This window comes from Canis lupus, chromosome 1 (assembly GCF_048164855.1).
Source record: "Canis lupus baileyi chromosome 1, mCanLup2.hap1, whole genome shotgun sequence".
Lineage (NCBI taxonomy): Eukaryota > Metazoa > Chordata > Mammalia > Carnivora > Canidae > Canis > Canis lupus.
The window spans coordinates 19,042,945-19,058,095 of NC_132838.1; the positions used below are offsets into that span (position 1 = coordinate 19,042,945).

General features: G+C 41.1%; 1 long non-coding RNA gene across 2 annotated transcripts in view; it reads right to left on the reverse strand.

Moving 5' to 3' along the window:
* The window catches only part of LOC140631073 (uncharacterized), a 46,228-nt gene that overhangs the window by 29,843 nt on the left and 1,234 nt on the right, over positions 1-15,151 (reverse strand). Inside the window, exon 2 of one of the 2 annotated variants that reach the window (XR_012028741.1) lies at positions 10,747-10,793. The exons of the other annotated variant lie outside the window; for it this stretch is intronic. This is a non-coding gene — a long non-coding RNA (uncharacterized lncRNA). The remainder of the gene's footprint in view (positions 1-10,746; positions 10,794-15,151) is intronic. 2 annotated transcript variants of the gene reach the window in all.

Below are 15,151 nucleotides of genomic sequence, written 5' to 3' on the forward strand. Positions count from 1 at the left end.
CCTGATCTGGTTCACCTATGACGCTGTTTGGAACTAGCCTGGGCAGAAGTCATAACCCTGCCCATTGCTGAATGGGCCTGCCCAACCGGAGAACCCAACCACTGCACACAGGAACCCACACAGCTCCCAAACAGCCCTGCTTACAGTGGCTTTTAAACAGAGTGCACAGCCCATTGTTGTGCCCAAGATTGCGAATCCGAGAAACCACCGAGGAGCTGACACTGATGCAAGTACAGGAGGGCTTATTAACAAGCTCGAGCTTGGGTCCAAGCTCGACACAGCAGAGCAGGGGCTTGGACTCCGAGGTGGGTTCCAGCTTAGTTTTATGGGCTGGTCTAGGGGACCTTCAGAAGGGGTGGAGGAATTTCTCAAGTTCTGTTTATATTCTGATATGGGGCTTTCAAGAGCATTAAGCTCTGTTCTCATTCTAATAGGGGGCTTAACTGAAGTAAGGTAAAGTTCAGCTCTTATTCACAGGAGCCTGAGATGGCTGTACTTGTGCTAACACTGAACTTAAGGTGGAATGGCTTTAATTTTCTTGGCCTTCGCACCCGTGGCTTTCCCCATCTGTAGAGCAAAATCAGTGATGGGGCCAGGAATTCAGTGCAGTCTTGCCTGATTAAGGTTCACAAACAATGAGCTGCGTAGCACCTGGGGCCCATCCTGCTGCTCCACCAGGGCAGAGAAGCTAATTCATAGTTCTATATATTGCTGAGTATAGTACCCAGTCCTGACCAGAAAACCCAGACAAATGTAGAGCCTGGGTATCCCACCACCCCAGCCTCAAAGCTTGGGCAGTGGCCTCGAACAAAGAACATACCCTGATAGCAGGTCCCATCTGCCCCATGATGTTATCAGCAGGCATGTCCAGTAACCTACATTAAGCTGACTGGTAAAGAACTATCCCTACTAAAGTGAACCTATAAAGTCTAGAAGAGAAAACTGCTCACTCAAATCCACACATGCAAATATAAGGAATCAAGGATGATGAAAAATCAGGTAAATATGATACTAACAAAGGAAACCAATAAAGCTCTGATAACTAATCCTAAAGAATTGGAGATCTATGAGCTGTCAGAAAAATAATTTAGGAGTCCTCTTAGAGTTCAGTGAACTATAAGAACACACAGAAAGAACACAACAAAACAAAATTAGGAAGACAATGAAGTACACTAAATAGAAAGCCTCAAAAAAAACCCCATAACATAAATCCTAGAGCTGAAAAATGCAATGACCAAAGAATTTAATAGTTTCAAAAGTAGACTCAACCTAAAGAAATGCAAAAGAATCACTAATTTAGAAAAGAGGACATTTGAAATCAGAGAAGCAAAAGGATAAAAGAATGAAAAAAATAAAGAAAGCCTACAGTACTTACAGAACACAATTAAAACACCTTCACAATATCTGTATTATGAAAATGCCAGGAGAAGAATTAGAGAAAGGGATAGAAAACATAGTTAAAGCAATAATGCTAAAAATTTCTCAAACTTCTGTAGAGAAATGGGACATCCAGATCCATGGGGTCCAAAAGACCCCAAATAAGTTGAACATGAATAGAGCTACATTGAGATAAATTATAATTGTCAAATGTCAAAGACAGAAAAAGAATTCTAAAGGCAGTGGGAAAATAGGGAAGTTTCATACAAGAAAATCTCCATAAGACGATTGTTGGATTTTTCAACAGAAACTTTTTGGGCTAGGAAAAAGTGGGATAACATATTCAAAAATGTGGAAAGAAAAGTATGTCAACCAAGAATTTTATACCCAGCAAAGCTGTCCTTCAGAAATGAAGGAGATAAAGCTCTTGTCTCCAACAAGAGCTCAGGAAACTCATCACCACTGTACCTGTCTTACAAAAAAAAAAAAAAAATACTAAAGGGAGTTCTTTGAGTAGAAGTAAAAAAGACATGAATAAAAATAATAAAAACATAAGAAGGTAACATAAAATTTGCTGGTAATGGTAAATATATAGTCAAAGTTAGCTTCTATAATATGGTAAAGAGGTTTTTAGTTCACTTACAACTCTAGATTAAAAGTTATAAAACATAGTAAGGGCATCTGGGGGGCTCAATGGTTGAGCACCTGCCTTTAGCACAGGTCATGATCCCAGGGTCCTGAGATCGAGTCCCTCATCAGGCTCCCCAAAGGGAGCCTGCTTCTCCCTCTGCCTATGTCTCTGCCTCCCTCTCTGTGTCTCTCATGAATAAATAAATAAAATCTTTTAGAAAATAGTAAAAAATTTCCTTAACTACAATAATCTGTTATTGGTTACACAATATATTAAAAAAAAAAAAAGATGTACACCTTAGCATCATGACCTAAATTGTGAGGGGGAGGAGAAGTAAAAGTGTAAAGTTTAGGAATGCTATGGAAGTTCTTCTCAACTTGAAAATGGGTGATATAATTTTAAGATAATTTTTTAAGCCTCATTGTAACCACAAGGGAAGAACATGATAATGAAGTCAAAGCATACTGATACCAAAAGACATTAAACACAAAAAAATACAGTAGGATAAGAAAAAAGGAACAATGGATCTATAAAACAGCCAGAAAACAATGAACAAAATGGCAAGTCTTTACTTATCAATAATACCTTAAATGTAAATGAATCAAATTCTCCAAATAAAAGTCATAGATTGAATTTATTTAAAAAATAAAAACAAAAAACAAGACCAATGATAGACCCAAAGATATGTTGCATAAAAGGGACTTAGATTACCCTTAAAGAGGGATCCCTGGGTGGCGCAGCGGTTTAGTGCCTGCCTTTGGCCCAGGGCGCGATCCTGGAGACCCGGGATCGAATCCCATGTCAGGCTCCTGGTGCATGGAGCCTGCTTCTCCCTCTGCCTATGTCTCCACCTCTCTCTCTCTCTCTGTGTGACTATCATAAATAAATAAAAATTAAAAAAAAAAGATTACCCTTAAAGATACACAAGACTAAAAGTGCAGGAATAAAACACAGTATTTCAAGAAAATAGTAATCAAAAAGCAACTCCTCAAAACATTCCAAAACAGAAGTAGCTATGTATGTATCAGACAAAATAAACTTCAAACTAAAAATGGTAATTAGAGACCAAGAAGGTCATTATACAATGACAAAGGGGTCAATCCATCAAGAAGCCATAACAATTATAAATATTCATGCACCCTATATCAGAGCACCTAAATATACAAAGCAAAAACTAAGAAAGCTAAAAGGAGAAATAAACAGCTATATAGTAACAGTTGGGGGACTCTAAGATCCCGCTCTCAACAATGGATAGATTTTCTAGATACAAAATCAATAAGGAAACAGATTTGAAATGGACTTAACAGACATACAGAACATTCTATCCAACAACAGAACACACAAAGTTCAGGTGCACATGGAACATTTCTTAGGATAGACTGTATATTATGCCACAAAATAAGTCTCAGCAAGTTCAAGAAGACTAAAGTCATACAAAATATTTTCTCTGACCATTGTAGTATGGAACTAGAAATCAATAACAGAAAGAAAACTGAAAAATTCACAAATATTTGGAAACACTCTCTTCTACAACCAACAAATCAAAAAAGAAATTAAAGGAAAAATTTAAAAAGTATCTTGAGACAAATGAAAGTGGAAACGCAACATACTAAAACTTATGGGATGCTGCAAAAGCAGTTCTAAGAGGGAACTTCATAATATTAAGTGCCTACAGTAATTATAAAAAAAATCCCTGATAAACAAATTAACTCTAAGCCATAAGGAAAAAGAAAAAGAACAAACTGAGCCAAAAATGAAATAATAAAAAATTATAGCAGAAGTAAACCAAACAAGGGCACCGGGGTGGCTCAGTCAGTTAAGTATCTGCCTTCAGCTCAGGTCAAGATCTCAGTGTCCTGGGATCAAGCCCAACATCAGGATCTCTACTCAGCAGGGATTCTGTTTCTCCCTCTCCCTCTGTGCTCGTTCTCTCCCTCTCTTTCTCTCTCTCAAATATAAAATAAAATAAAATCTTCAAAAAGAGAAAAAGAAACAGAGGACAGAAGAAAAATAGAAAAGGTTAATAAAATAAAGAGTTGGTTCTTTGAGAAGATAAAAGGACTCAAGTCAACAAAACTGTAAATGAAAAAGGAATTATTGCAACCAATAACACAGAAATACAGAGGATCATTAGAACCTACTACAACCTATGCCAAAAAACTGGACAACCTAGAAGAAATGGAAAACTTCTTAGAAATATGCAGTCTACTAATTATGAATCAAGGAGAAATAGAAACTCCAAACAGACTGATGACTTGTAAGGAGATTGACTTAGTAATCAAAAATCTCCCAGCAAAGAACAGCCCAACATCAAATGGTTTCACTGATGAATTTTACCAACATTTAAAGAAAGATTAATGCCAATCCTTCTCAGACTCTTCCAATAAACTGAAAGGGAAGGAACATCTCCAATTTATCTTATAAAGCCAACACTACCTTGACAGGAGAGCCAGGAAAGGACACCACAAGAAAAAAGAAAGGAAGGAGGAGGAGGAGGAGGAGGAGGAGGAGGAGGACTACAGGTCAATATTCCTAACAAAGACAGACATAAAATTCTCAAAATACTAGCAAATCAAATTCTGCAGGACATTAAAAATATCATTCACTGTGATCAAATGAGATTTATCCCTGGGAGCAAGGATGGCTCAGCATATGCTAACCAATCATTGTGATACATTGCATTAATAAAATGAAAGAATAAATCATATGATCATATCCAGAGACACAAAAAAAGCATTTGACAAAATTCAACATCCATTAATGATAAAAGCTTAAAAATTAGGTGTAGAAGGAACGAATCTCAACATAATAAAGGCCATATACAAAACAGCCCCACAGCTAATATACTCAATGGTGAAAAGTTGAAAGAAAGCTTTTCCTTGTTCCAAGAACAGGAACAAGACAAGGGTGCCCACTCTTAAAATTTCTGTTCAACACAGTATCGGAAGTTCTGCCCAGAATAACCAGGCAAGAAAAAAGAAGTAAAAGGCATCCAGAATTGGAAAAGAAGATGTAAAGTTGTCTCCCTTTGCAGATGACATGATTTTATACAGAGAAAGTCCTAAAGACTCCACAAAAAAAACTGTTAGATCAACAAATTCAGTAAAGTTGCAAAATACAAAATAGCATTTTTTAAAAGTAGCATTTCTATATATTAACAAAAATAACCCAAAAAAAGAAATAAAGAAAACCACCCCATTACAATAGCATCAAACACAATACTTAGGCATAAATTTAACCGATAAATACTTAGGCATAAATTTAACCGAGGCGGTAAAAGATCTCTACTCTGGAAACCACAAGACATTGATGAAAGAAATCAAAGAAGACACCAATAAATGGAAAGGTATCCTGTGCTCATGAATTGGAGAAATTAATATTTTTTAAATGTCTACACTACCAAAAGCTATGTGTAGATTCAATGCAATCACTATCAAGATTCCAATGGCAATTTTTATAGATGTAGAAAAAAACAATTCTAAAATTTATAGGGAACCACAAAAGACCCCAAGTTGCCAAATAAATAAAATCAAAAAAAATTAAAAGATAACTTGCAGAATCAAAAGGCAAATCAGGGATCCCTGGGTGGCGCAGTGGTTTGGCACCTGCCTTTGGCCCAGGGCGTGATCCTGGAAACCCGAGATCGAATCCCACGTCGGGCTCCCGGTGCATGGGGCCTGCTTCTCCCTCTGCCTATGTCTCTGCCTCTCTGTGTGTGTATGTGTGACTATCATAAATAAATAAAAATTAAAAAAAAATCAAAAGGCAAATCATATATGTATCTGATAAGGGGTTAATACCCAAAATATACAGAGGATTCATATAACTTGATAATAAAAAAATGAATAATGTAATTTCATAATGGGCAAAGGACCTGAGTAAACAGACATTTGTCAAATGAAGACATACAAATGGCCAACAGATACATTAAAAGATGCTCAACATCACTAATCAGGGAAATGTATTTTAAAATCACAAGGAAGGGGATGCCTGGGTGGCTCAGAGGTCGGGCCGCTGCCTTCAGCTCAGGTCGTGATCCAGGGATCTGGGATCGAGTCCCACATTGGGCTCCTGTGAAGAGCCTACTTCTTCCTCTGCCTATGTCTCCGCCTCTCTTGCTTTCTGTCTCTCATGAATAAATTTTTAAAATCTTAAAAAAAAAAATCCATAAAATCACAATGAGGTATCTCCTCTCACCTATTATAATGACTACCATCAAAAAGACAAGAGATAACAAATGCTGGTGTATACATGAAGAAAAGGGAACCCTTGTGCACTGGTAAGGTTGGTAAATGATGGTAGGATTGTGAAATGATGCAGTCACTATGGAAAACAATATTGAGGATCCTCAAAAAATTAAAGTAGAACTACCATGTGATCTCACATTCTACTTCTAAGTATATACCTGAGGGAAATAAAAGCTCTACATCAAAGACATACCTGTACCCACATGTTCATAACAGCATTATTTATAATAGCCAAGACATAGAAATAATCTAGGTGTCCATTGTTAGATGAATGGATAAAGAAGTTGTGGTGTGGGACACCTGGGTGGCTCAGTGGTTGAGTGTCTGCCTTCCGCTCAGGTCATGATCCTGGGGACCTGGGATCGAGTCCCACATCAGGCTCCCTGCATGGAACCTGCTTCTCCCTCTGCCTGTGTCTCTGCCTCTCTCTCTCTGTCTCTCATGAATAAATAAAAATCTTAAAAAAAAAAAGTTGTGGTGTATTGTGTGTATGTATATATACACAATGGAATAATATTCATCCATAAAAAATGTGGAAATCCTGCCATTTGCAATAATGTGGATAGACCTTGAGGGCATCATACTAAATGAATTAAGTCAGGCAAAGAAAGACAAAAGTGTATGATCTCATTTATACGTGGAATCTAATAACAAACAAAAAACCCAAAATCATAGAAAAATAAACCAAATTTGTGGTTACCACAGGTGGATATGGAGAGGTGGGGGAGCTGGATGAAGGATGTGTAAAGATACAAACTTCCAGGTACAAGTAAGTACAAGGGATGTCATGTACAAATGGAGACCACAGTTTACACTGCTGTATAAAATATATGAAAGTGTTTAGAGAGGAAATTCTAAGAGTTCTCATCATAGAAAAATAATTTTTAAAATTTTGTGTCTATATGAAATGATGGATGTTAACTTATTGTGGTAATCGTTTCACAAAACATGTTAATCATTCACTTATACACTGCTGTACATCAATCATAACTCAACAAAACTATAAAAAATGAAGATATACGTATGGCAAAATAACACATGAAGAGATGCTCAACATTATTAGTCATTAGGGAAATGCATGAGGACCAATACAAAGGAACATGAGAAAATTGTTTGGGGTGATGGATATCCTCTCTATCATGACTGTGGTGATGGTTTGGCAGGCATATAAATATGTTAAAATATACCAAATATGTTAAAATATACAAAACATTTTAAATATGTGCGGTTTGTTATATATCAGTTATACTTCAAAAGAAGCTGTTTTTAAAAAATCAAGGAGTTGGGATGAGCCCTGAGTGTCATATGTAAGTGATGAATCATTAAATTCTACTCCTGAAACCACTACATTAAACGTAAACCAACTTGAATTTAAATTAAAAAGAAAGGAAATTAGGAAGTGACATTTAAAAATGGAATTATCTTTTCATTTTAAAAAGTTTGTCTTTGAACCATATGAATATTTTATCTACTCCAAAAATGAAACTAAAAATCAACATTCTTTTCAAGCCAAGGAAAGGTGGTTGGAGTTCATATTTTTCCTGCTTAAGCTACAAATCCTCTCAAAAAGAGAGTCTCCCCAGCATACACATTTCCCATTAGACCAGCAATCCTGAGCTCTTTATTCCTCCTGGATGACAGACAGGTAGTTTCCTGTTCAATGTTAAGGACTAAGAGGTGTGTTTTGTTAGGTCATTTATATGCAAATGTTTTCTCTGCCCACAGAGGAGTCTGGATAACATCCTAAGGACAGGCAAATAAGCAGAAGCTCCAATAGAATTTATAAGAATGTGCCAGATTCAAAGACCAGTAAATATATATTATACACAGCAAATAATTTGAAACTGAATATAGTTTGTATATTTAAAAAAAATCAAACAACACCTAAGACCAGTGTAGGTTTGTCTCTACACTATTCAATCATCAGCTAAGATGACCTCAGTAAGTAAGATGCTTGGGAAGAAATAACTCAGTTTTCCAATCATCAGGAATTTGGCCTCAAAACGTGAGTAACATTAGGATGCAGCTGTTGACAATAAATATTAGAGGAAGAGGATCTGCTGTGGAGAGAAATCCAACCTCCTGACCAAGCTTTGTGGTTAAAAACCCAGGGTGCTCCTGCCAAATTCAGGATGTAAGTCACTCACTCCAGGTAACCTGCTCATGATCTCCAGCTGGGGGTGATTATCAATGCTCTTTTGGCTCCTGATTCTATTAAGCAACAGCAGCCTTTCTGGAAATGTGGTCACAGCCCTGGAATGCCTCCCTGTTTCTTTTTCACCAGAGGATGAAAGATCTCGGATGTGGCTTGCGAAGCCAACATGGGAGGGTTCTTTACTCCTGAGTATTTCCCATCAGGAATCCATTCTCCCAGGTCCTGAAACTCAACCTTGAAAACAAGAGGCCTGACACCGGAGGGGGCCCTTGGGCTTGCTCTTGACAATAGAAACTGACAAGCAGCCAAATGGGAGTTCCCACAAGGCTTTACTGGGGCTTCTGCTCCAGCACCAGGGAAACAGCAGCACGGAGGGAAGAGTCTTTAGGTTTTTCGGGCTGGTTCCCTGCAGACAGGTCAGGGAGAGCTTTTAAAGAGCCGTAGGGGGATCCCTGGGTGGCGCAGCGGTTTGGCGCCTGCCTTTGGCCCAGGGCGCGATCCTGGAGACCTGGGATCGAGTCCCACATTGGGCTCCCGGTGCATGGAGCCTGCTCCTCCCTCTGCCTGTGTCTCTGCCTCTCTCTCTCTCTCTCTCTCTGACTATCATAAATAAATAAAAGTTAAAAAAAAAAAGATATTTAAAGAGCCGTAGGCAGGAAAAGGGTGATATCTGAACATGCAGAGGTGGAGAATCTGCAGCTCTGCACTTAAAGGTCTCACTTCTTCAGGCAGGGTATGTCTAATTAGCAAATTAAATCTCTACCCTTGGGCAGGATTTTTATTATAATGAGAAAGTCAGGTCCCTCTTGGTGTAGACTGGTTTGGGCTGGTCTTTGACAGCTTTTGTAGTAAACAACTTCCCTCCACATTCCCGCAGGATATACTATTCAAGAGGCGCGGAGTTTTCACTTTCTTTCCCCCACCCCCCTTATGGAGGCAGTCAAGCAACGCTGGATTTTGTGGTCAGGGGACCCCAGTCCAGTCCTTCCTCATCATTACCACTCTGAGTGTTGTGACCCTCCTTATTCCTATGAAGAAGGGGCTGAAGGACTCATCTTCAAAACCTGCTTCCTGCTGGGTCAGGGATATTGTCCCTACCCTACCATGGAGGGGTCTCACTGACTGTTCTAATGATTTATAAGGACTCAGATCCTCCTGTAGTGGTGTAGGTTGGAATCCTTGCACCACTGCTAGCTTGACTTGGAATTACTGAAGGCTGGAAGACACAAAGTTTTCCAGGAGGTTAAAAACCCAGGACCCAAAGAGTAACAGCAATAAAAATGTCACTAAGCGTCCAAGGAAAGGCAAGAACCAAGTAACATTTGGTAGGTACCCTCTAATGGAGTCCCAGGTGGCTTGGGCAGTGGGGTTGTTAAATCTGTGTAGCCTGTTGGAGGATGATGTCAGCCTTTTGTTCCACCTTTCCAGAAGCACTGCTGAAGCAACAAGATGTATTTGTGACAGTATCTATTTCTCCTTGTTCAGCCAGTACATAATCCAAGGCTAATTGGTGATCTAAGACCCTTGAAGTCAGAGAATCTAATGATTTTTGTAGAAGTTTAAAATCCTGTCCTGGGGCAGCCCAGGTGGCTGAGCACCACCTTCGGCCCAGGGTGTGATCCTGGAGACCCAGGGATCGAGTCCTGCGTCGGGCTCCCTGCATGGGGCCTGCTTCTCCCTCTGCCTGTATCTCTGCCTCTCTCTCTTTGTGTCTCTCATGAATAAATTTTTTTAAATATCTTTAAAAAAAATAAAAATAATAAAATCCTGTCCAGTTTTGGCTAATATCATGGACACAGTGGCTATGACCTTTTGTATGAGATGTTGTAAATTAATTCCCTACCTAGTCCTATCAAGGAACCAACCAAGATGATTATTTTGGTAATCAGTAGACCCACTGTTTGTCTGGATCCCTTTGGTGATAGCGGAGTTGTATAGGGGTTATTGGAGAATACCTTAATATCCTCAGGGCAGGGAGTGCAATATACCCCACAGTCCCATCACCTCTACTATGATTAGTATCAAGGTACTGAACCACTATTCCCTTCCCATTTACCATTTGTAGGAACATTATTCCTTTAGCTAAACCTAAGAGTCCTGGGTGGCGGTGGTTCTGAAGGACCCAGGGATGAGCATTAGGGGCAGTCACAAGGACTATTTGTCATTGTCTCATTGGTTTTCAGTGTTGGCAGTCCAGCACATCCGTGGCCCTGTGTAACAGCCCAGGTAACTACACCACCACGGCCATATCTTCTGGATCTCACAAGGTGTCGGAACTACAGATGGTAATATTGTACATAAAGGAGGAAAGGGATCCGGGGTAGGGTTAACTACACCTTTTGGTGGGCAGGTTCCTCTTGTAATCTGGCTATAGATGAGGGTCCTACAAGAAGCACAAGAGGTATTATGTGGGGGTAACCTGGGATCTACATTGGTTTACCAGGTCAGGGCTGATGGATTAAAACAGTTTGTTGTGGTCACGTTAACGGGTCTTGGGTGGATGCAGAGACTGGGTTCGTATGAGATTTGTGGTCTCTGTAAATGGGGTGTTTTTGGACCTAGAACCATTCTGTGGAGTACTCCCACCAGACTCTGCCTCTGTTACTATATCATAGACCTTGAAGGCCTCCTCCACCAAATTTGACAGTGGAATCCAAGGGCCAACCTCCCACTTTTATCATTTTCTCCTAACGTTTGGAGCAGACTGGGTAACAAATGCATGCCAGCGGGGATCCCTGGGTGGCGCAGTGGTTTAGCGCCTGCCTTTGGCCCAGGGCGCAATCCTGGAGACCCGGGATCGAGTCCCACGTCAGGCTCCCAGTGCATGGGGCCTGCTTCTCCCTCTGCCTATGTCTCTGCCTCTCTCTCTCTCTCTCTCTCTCTCTCTCTCTGTGTATGTGACTATCATAAATAAATAAAAATTAAAAAACAAAACAAAACAAATGCATGCCAGCAATGCCCTTTGTCCACACACTCCAGGTCTGGGTCTGCCTTCTTCTGAATATCTCTCTTACCCAACTCAAAGACTACCAGGTTTTCATCCTTCCCATGAGTAATCTTTCTAAACTTATCCTAATTTGCAAGTTTTGGACAAACAGTATAATGCCTCATTCTAGTTTGGTCAATATTGTTCACAGCATCCCAGAAGGGTCTTTTTCAGGGACCACTTCACTGCCTACCCAGCAGACTTGGTGGTAAGGATTAGCGGTTACTGGACCATCTGCACACTCTCTGGCCTTTCTCCTCACGCGACCTCTTTCATCAGGGGTGCAACTGTGCCAGAATGACACTGATGCCTGCCAGGTCAGCAAGAACACCAGCCTGTCTGACAAACTCATCCCTAAACTTATCAGGATTTTCTGAAAATCTACCATGCCTTTCTTTGCACATCCCTAGGTGTCTCACAGAAAAAGGGACATGCACTCCAGTAATTGCCCCATCCTCATCAACCACCTCCCAAAGGGGAGAAAGACCCTGGGGTGGTGGCAAGGTAAAGGAGTGAACCAGCTTGGAGTCTTCCTAGAATCCCATCAAGGATAGTGCTCCAGTGTGGGGGGTTCTGGTGCTTTAGGAACCTAACTAGGATAAGGTACAGGCTTAGGGATTGAAGGGGGTGTTGGAACAGGAGGCTGAGGGGAGCCCACTGGGACCTGAAAAGGAGATTCTGAATGGAGATGGTTTGGAAGTAGCTGGAAGATCCATGAGCAAATCTGGCTCAAATCCTTTGGGGGTGGGGTAGAAATGGAGGCCACACATATACCCCAGGAGTCCTGCCAGCCAGGGTCTCAGTACCGTTTCATAAAGGCCTGCACATAAGGGATTTCTCCCCACTTTTGAAACCATTTACCAAGCAGATGCAATTGAAAAAAAATTAAGGGATCCATTTAGTGGCTTTTTTTTTTTTTTTTTTTTTGATTACCCAAAGTGTACTGGGGCCAGGCCCAGCTAGAAAACTAATTTCTTTTTCTTCGAGCCATCTAATTTGAACTGGTCCAATTATTAAGCATGCAACCCAAGGGGAAGTCTTTTGGAATCCTCTGAGCATTTCTTATATTCACAAGTAATTTTCTGGTGTGCTACTATCAAGGAAGTACACTGGATTAGGGCTTCCAAGATTGAGCATCTTCGGGATACATGCCTACTCCCAGGCCCAGTTACTATGGGAATAAAGGCTGTGGAGAAGAGAGAGAGACAAGCAAGTACAGAGGGTCCCACAGTTCTGAAATGTGTCCCAGCAACCTCCTCGAGTTCCTCAATCTCACACCAAGTCCATGTCCTGCTCAATCTTTTTTTTTTTTTTTTTAAGATTTTATTTATTTATTCATGACAGAGAGAGAGAGAGAGGCAGAGACACAGGCAGAGGGAAAAGCAGGCTCCACGAAAAGAGCCTAATGTGGGACTTGATCCCAGGACTCTGGTATCATGCCCTGAGATGAAGGCAGATGCTCAACTGCTGAGCCACCCAGGTGTCCCATCCTGCTCAATCTTAACCTGAACTTTCTTTGGGCTGAAAAATAATAAAATGGCTAACCAGACAGGCAGAAAGAGAGCAAACAGATTTTAGGGTCAGAGAACACCTGTGCCCGTGTATTATTTAGGCCATCTTCAGAGGACAACGAGATCTAATCTGGTGACAAATTCTTGACTGGCAAGGCAACGAAGAAACTGGCACAGATCCTGTCCCCACAGACAGGGACAGAGGATGGAGAAGCAGCCAGGAGTTTTAAAGACAAAACAGGGAGTCTTGAGGTTGAAAGTGGGAGTGGGTGAAGGAGGGAGCTGGAAGCAGGAACTGGAGAAGAGAAGAAGGAAACCAAGCAGGGGCTGCGGGAGGCACTCTGCCCACTGCCCATGGGTGGATCAGGCTGGGGGAGGCGCCTGTTCAGGCAACTCAGAACCACAGAACAAGAGGAGCAAGAGAAAATAATAGCTTTCTGTGACTATCAGATGCATACCTCCACCAAGTTCACTTGGTCCCTATCAGGGGGAGCCGGTTCCACCAAGGTCTGCTCCGTTGGAGGCAGGCTGAGAGGAGCTAAGCCGTAGCTGTCTGGTAGTGGCCCCACAAAGTATAAGAAGGAGGGAAAGGAGTATGGAAAAGAGGAGGGAGGTTAGAGGAGGAGGAAAGGGAATTGGGAAGGAAAGGGAAAAATCACTGCCTGAAGGAGAGTAGTGGGAACCCCAGGACACTGGAAACTGACTTGGCGCAGGGACACTGTTGCAGCCACAAAGGGATTGCATCCAGCTGCCCCAGTGGGGCCCAGACCCTCTCCCCTAGCAGGTGAAAGATCCCCTGGGGCCTCTTTGTAGTCCCCAAAGAAGAAGGACAATGAATTAGGTTCTTGGGCTCTCTGAACAATAGAAACTGACCAGAGGCCAAATAGGGGTCCCAGCTTTGTTTCCGGTCAATTTGCCAACTGGGAATTGCCTTGCACTTTCATTATAAAATGGTTCTGCTTAGCCAACTGTGGAATGAATAAGCCCATGTATGGAAATCCTATAGGAGGTTTCCAGTTACCATCAGCTTTGGGAACTCCCACCTACCTTCAGCTTCCTTATTTAAATTTTGTGTGACCCCCACAAAAATGTATACTTATTGAAGAGTTTAATAAAGGTAACAAAACGGGCCCTTTTTAAAGGGAAAGTTTAAAAATAAATAAATAAATAAATAAATAAATAAAAATAAAAATAAAGGGAAAGTTTTGGTTTAAGTTTCTGGAAAATTTGAATCAAGATTCCATCCCAGCAAACACTTTGAATAAATATAGACCCAAAAGGGGATCCCTGGGTGGCTCAGCGGTTTGGTGCTTGCCTTTGGCCCAGGGCACGATCCTAGAGTCCTGGGATCGAGTCCTGGGTCGGGCTCCTGGCATGGAGCCTGCCTGTGTCTCTGCCCCTCTCTCTCTCTGTGTGTGTCTATCATAAATAAATAAATAAATCTTTAAAGAAAAATATAGACCCAGAAGGTCCTTTTTTTTTTTTTTTTTTTTTTAGATTGACTGGATTTGTGTAAGACTTGGATATTTCTCAGGATTCCTTGGGGTGAAAATACTTTCATGACCTGCTCCTACAGGCAAAAAACAAAAACAAACAAACCAAACCAAATCAAAAGAACAAGAAACCCTGCCTGATAAACTAAGAAATCACCAGCTGAGACCCGTTGGAGACTCACTAGGACCTCAACTTCTGCTGAACTGATAGAGCGGTTGTTTTCCCGAGGACACGATTCTGCTTGTGCACCCAGCACCTTCTCTCCATTTTACTGTCTTCACCTTTCTGAAAGGCTCTCCCAAGTTCCCATCATACCCAAGACAATTAAGTGAAGAAACTAGCCCAAGCTGATGCTCACTGTGCTTTTAGAAAGAAAAGGGTAGGGACACCTGAGTGGCTCAGTGGTTGAGTCCCTGCCTTTGGTCCAGGGTGTGATCCTGGAGACCTGGGATCAAGTCCCACATCAGTCTCCCTGTGTGGGGCCTGCTTCTCCCTCTGCCTGTATCTCTGCCTCTCTCTCTCTCTCTTTGTGTCATAAATAAATAAATAAATAAATAAATAAATAAATAAATAAAACTTTTTAAAATTTTAGAAAGAAAAGGCAGGCTGGAGCATACACAGCCTGGTAAGTCTGTACCGGGACTGGGGTGCCTCCAGAGGGCAAAATGTAATCACGGAAGGTTCCCAACTAGAGAATGAAATGGTTAGGTTTATGTTTTTTAAGTGTTCTCCGGAGCCAGAATGGAGAGT